Source organism: Mastomys coucha, unplaced genomic scaffold (assembly GCF_008632895.1).
Source record: "Mastomys coucha isolate ucsf_1 unplaced genomic scaffold, UCSF_Mcou_1 pScaffold6, whole genome shotgun sequence".
NCBI lineage: Eukaryota > Metazoa > Chordata > Mammalia > Rodentia > Muridae > Mastomys > Mastomys coucha.
In genome coordinates, this window is record NW_022196912.1 from 48,135,833 (window position 1) to 48,141,528 (window position 5,696).

At 40.6% G+C, this 5,696-nt stretch overlaps 1 long non-coding RNA gene across 1 annotated transcript in view; it reads right to left on the reverse strand.

Annotated features, from left to right (window-relative positions):
• Positions 1 to 522: 522 nt before the first annotated feature.
• The window catches only part of LOC116080242, a 25,142-nt gene continuing 19,968 nt past the window's right edge, over positions 523 to 5,696 (reverse strand). The window contains exon 2 of the long non-coding RNA XR_004114362.1: positions 523 to 1,042. This is a non-coding gene — a long non-coding RNA (uncharacterized LOC116080242). The remainder of the gene's footprint in view (positions 1,043 to 5,696) is intronic.

The window sequence follows — 5,696 nt, forward strand, 5'->3', positions numbered from 1 at the left end:
GGAGGGTGAGAAGTAAGAGGCTAAAAGGCATGCAGGAATGGGACTACCAGATGCTAGAACTGCAAAATGGACTGAAAAGGTACTCTGCTTATAGAATATGAGCTTCAAACTGCCCTTATCAAACATGGCTGCACAGCCTCCTTTAGTCTCTGAGAACAGGTGCTTATCTCAATAAAGCAGAGCAGCATGCCTAGCAGAATAGCTATGTCCCACAGGGCATTACAGGTTCCAAAGGACGGCCTTGGCTTTGTTCCAAACCTGACTGTGGGCTGGCAGGGACTTGTGTGTCATTAGGGTGTTAGTGACATTTTAGGTAGGTCCTTTGATGGAGAGTCCACTAATTGTCTATGAGAAATATACTTATAAGAAAGGGAGAGGGAGGGAGACAGAATCACAATGTATGGAATCACAATGAAGGGATGCTATAATTATTTTGACTGTCTATTGAAAATGCAGCATTTTCCTTTAAAGATGCTTCTTAAATAAAATAACCATAAGAAAATTAGAAACTGACTCAATATATATTGTTTAAAACTCCCGAGTGTATTTCTTTCCTGTCAGAAGTTGGCTTTATCATTCTGGATGGTGTGCTGGAATATTCAGGCCCATTTGGAATAGAATTTTCACTAGTGTGATTTTGACTCATTTCACAGATTGAACATTCTGGGGGAAGAAACCAGATAAATACATTTGACTGTGTTACCTTTTCCATGACAGAGCAGACCGCAAGACAGAGTAGTGTAGCCTGGGGAGTCCAGGGTTGAAGCATGAGCTCAGCTTAGCTCTACTGCCAGTCAGCTCAGCCAGAGGTTTGTGCAGACCAAGTGGGCCTCCATTCTGAAGCGAGCAAATGGTGGACGTAAATTTTTGTATGAATCTGGACAGTCATAGTTCTTGCCGGCATGAGTAAGGAAAGATGGCTCCAGTAGAGCTGTTCTGGCAGATGTCATTCATCTTCCAAGTCAGGGATGGAATTGAGGACTCCAGAGTTACATGACCCAGTTTGAGACATGTATTTCTCTTCTGCACTGCCGCTCTGAAACTGAATTGAACATTGTCAAAAGTTAGTTGTTGTTCTCTTTTAGTCACTTTCTAATTCAAATAATAGGTAAGAAGAGTGTTCACTTTAGTTATAACAGGGCTAGCTTGTGAATATTAGTAGAAAGTTGATGAGGAAAGTTGTCCTGTTTGAATTGTTAAAAATATCTCCCAAGTAGCACAGACTGTGTCCTTCATACAATGGCCAACATGAGGAAGACTGACTATACAAAGCTGAGGCTCTTTTGTTAATATGGCATTTATAACATTGAATGATATTGTTGGTGAAAATTTCAATATTCATTTTTGATTACCAAAAGGGGGGTATATCTTAGCCAAAACAAATGATTGTTCCTGAAACTAGAAGAATAATTGGGGCTTGGGTGGATAATTTTGCTAATTTTCCTTCATTATGCAAAGTAGCAAGTTATAATGGAAAATAATTGCCATTCTAGATGGAAAATGGCATTCAAGAAAGCTTTCAGTATGGGTATGAGGGAGCCCCCTTGGAAACTCAGAAGGCCCTCTTCTGGATTTGCTCCACTCCCCACTAACCCAGCTCTCTTCCCCATCCCTTGGGTTGGTGCCCAGATCTGAATTATGATATTGTCTCTCCCAAATGTTTTGAATGATTTCCAGGATTAAGATTTCAGGTTCAGAAAAGGTGGAGGTAAGCTTTCTGTCACAGATTCACATTGCTGATGATAAGCTATTTCCATATTTTTTTTAACAGTAAATACCCAGAAACGTAATCAACTGCTCATACACTTGACTCAATATTTTTACATCTAGATTTTGTTTTAATGCAATAAAGGAGATTAAAGACTGAATTAGTATTACAGATGTTCATCTAAGAATCTGTGTGTGAGAACAGGAAATAGTCTCCAATAATAAGACAAGGTTCAAACAAGTTACAGTATACTTACAGGGAAGTGCTACTGCATCATGAGAATATGATTTTATGGCTTATTTAGTGCTCTGGTATTAAACAAAAAGGAGAAGTAATTTAAATGTACTATAGAAGACATCCCAGTTTTACTTTTTAAGGTTTATTCAGGTATAATTTATACATAGCACGAGTCTTGCTTTTGGTCACTTGCTTTGGTTAGTCATCACAAACAAGGGAGGACTGTGAAGTCACAAACAGAGCAAAGCAAAGTCTAACAACACATGTGTGTAGTCATCACCACAATCAAAATGGATACCAGCGCACCTACCACCCAGGAAGTTCCTTCTGTTCCTGTGCAGTTGGTCTTCACTTTACCGCTAATCCCAGTTACTGGGTACCACCGTCCACTTGGGCTGCTGTATGCGTTAGAGCATGAGCTTCAGAATTTTAAGGACCTCTATGCAGATTTTCGTAGGTGCTATACAAGTTGCCATTCTGGTCAGCAGTTTCTCTCCCACAAGCATTTGTCATCTTTGTCGTCATCATCGTTTTCTTCTCTGTCTCCTCCTTTCTTCTTCTTCTTTTTTTTTTTTTGTGAATACATGCATGGTTTTAATAATAATAATTTACTATATTATTATTATTATTATTATTATTAATTATTCACTTTACATCCCACTCACTGCCCCGCTCCCAGTAACCCCCTCCCATGGTCCTTCCTACCTATCCCCTTCCTTTCTCCTCTGAGTGGGTTGAGGCCCTCCTTGGGTATCACCCCCATCCTTGCACATCAAGTTTCTGTGGTGCCAGGTGCATCCTCTCCCACTGAGCCCAGAGAAGACAGCCCAGATAGAAGAATATATCCCACATGCAGGCAACAGCTTTTGGGATAGCCCTACTGTAGTTGTTTGGGAAGACCAAGCAGCACATCTGTTAATATGTGCTGGGAGGCCTAGGTCCAGCCTGTGTATGTTCTTTAGTTGGTGGCTCAGTCTTGGAGAGCCCCAAGGGTCCAGGTTAGTTGACTCTGTTGGTCTTCCTGTGGAGTTCCTATCCCCTTAGGAGCTGTAATCCTTCCTCCTCCTCTTTCATAAGAGTCCCCAAGCTCCATCCACTGTTTGGCTGTGAGTGTCTGCATCTGTCTGAATCAGCTGCTGGGTGGCACCTCTCAGAAGACAGCCATGTCTCTTTGGGGTCCTTTGGCTGGCTGGCCTCAGCTGGGCTATAGGAAAGATGAGATGAGAATTCATCCTTTGGCCAGAAGGGCAATCTTCCATAGGCATCAATACAGGTATAAGACACCAACCCCCAATTGGACATATTTGACCCCCAGGGTTCTCTTAAAAAGCTACAGAGGATGGTGGAATGCACCAGGCAGCTCTGGAAGGGTTTCAGGCTTGAGATTTCGTTCCTGCATCTGCCACTTATGACTATTTTATTCCCCCTTCTAAATGAGATTCAAGCATCCTTGCTTGTGCCACCTTTCTTGTTTAGCTTATTTGGGTCTATGGAGTATAGCATGGGTATCCTATATTTTATGACTAATATCCACTTATAAATGAGTACCTACCATGCATGCCTTTTGTGTCTGGGTTACCTCACTTGGAATAATATTCTCAAGATTCATCCGTTTGCCTGCAAAATTCATGATACCTTTGTTTTTTAATAGCTGCGTAATATTTTATTGTGTTGATGAACCACATTTTTTAAAATCCATTCTTCAGTTGAGGGACATCTAGGTTGTTTCCCATTTCTGGCTATTACAAATAAATCTGCTATGAATGCAGTTGAGCAAATGTCTTTGTGGGATGGTAGAACATCTTTTGGGTATATGCTCAGGAGTTGTATAGCTGTGTCTTGAGGTAGAACTATTCCAAGTCTTCTGAGAAACTGCCAAGTTGATTTCCATTAGTTAATTCCTGACATTGTTTCCTATGCTATGTATCCTGTTCAGAAAGTGCCTAGGCTTGAATGTCAAAATGTTTCCCTCTAGCACTTTCCGTATTTCAGATTTTGAATAGATTTTGTGTAGGATAAGAGATGTAGGTCCAGCTTCATTCTTCTGCATGTGGGAATCTGGTGTTCCCAGCACCATTTATTCAAGAAGTTTTTTTTTCTCCCAAGTGTACCTTCATCAAGTAGATGGCTGTAAATGTATGGGTTAATTTCTAGGTCCTCTATTCTGGCTGTTGGAACTGTCTTTGTGCCAGGACGATGCTCTTGCTAGAGTCTGCAGTATAATTTTTGTATTATACGGCAGAATCAGGGTACCTCCAGCATTTTTCTCTTTGCTAAGGGTTGTTTTGTTTGTTGAGAACTCATGCTCCCATATGATTTTCATGATTTTTTTTCTAGTGCCACAAAGAACGAAAGAATGTTTTTGTCTTTCAGTTTATCTATTTTTAATTTAATGGCTAATATGTTTAAATATACTTTTTAGTTTAGAGTATTTTTATACTTAAAGAAAACATAAAGACAATATGAGGGTTCTCATATACTTAATTATCCCTATTATCATCAGCATGGTACACTGGCCACAGCCAGTGAAGATGTTCAATGCCTTTAGTGACCTCAGGGATATTTGATTACACCAAAGTCAAACTGATATTCTGGGATCACTTTTTGTTTCTATATCTTTGATACATTTTAGTTGAATTTTTATCCATGATCTGAAATTAGATCTTTGTCTTTCTGTATAGTCCTAATGCTATCTGATGAACAAGAAAATACTGAGGGGGATCCTTACATGGGGACTTTACTTGTTTGCCTTCTGTATTTTCCATACCATTACAATTAGCACGAGCAGATAGAGCCTTTGACTGAACAGACACAGCACGATGGAGCATATTAGTAAACATAAGTGCAGTAGAAGCTGAGACTGAGAGAAACCGGCCTCTGGAGGGCAATCATCAGGACACACTGCTAGCAAGAACTGTGTCATCTGCTCTTTTGTAAGCTGCCTTGCAGTGTTTGAGGGGGACTGCCTCTAATATGATTCCTCTGTTTCTATGATATCTGTGTGGGAATGCTCTTTAGCATAGGGGAAGATTTAGGGGTAGCTCCTCTGTTGAAAAGCAAGGAGGAGACGCTTTCTGATAATCTCCCTGCAGCTGAGGACATAACTGATCCATGAACCCAAGAAGTTTTTGGAAGAAATTCAAGGCTCTTGAGAGCGGTACGTGCAAGGGTCAAGGAAGCCAACTTCATGCACTTGGGCATGGGGGAAATATTTACTGCAAGATAATGAGGAATTGAGCATGTTCCTGCCATGAGAAAATACCAAGAATTGTGCTACATGATTGTTGTTAGATTCTATTTTTAGCCTCACTGTGCTTTACTATAAAAGATTTCTTGCATTAAAGGCTTTTTGCCATTTGCCAGCAGAGCAGTGGTCCTCTCGTTCTCATTCGGTTGCCCTCTCTACTTCAGCCTCACTCTTGTCGGCTGGTTCCGACATATCTGTAGTGACAATATTTGAATCTTGGTTTCCTTAACCACAGAAATATTATAAGAATGTGTTTTTGTTTTAAATCCAGGTACAGGGATGTGGGGTTGCTTCATTCAGACTGTTCATAGCAGCTGACTATGATTTGTCTTGTGCTCTAGCAGAGGCATGGTTTTGCCAGATGCAGATAATTTCTATGATTGTGTGAATGATGTTTGGAGTTCTGGGAACTTGTCAGAGGTCATATAAATCCTAGATCCTGGATAGACGAGGTAGGTGGGGGTTGTTGGTTGTTTAAGGGAGTTTGGCTGCCGTTTCCCCCCG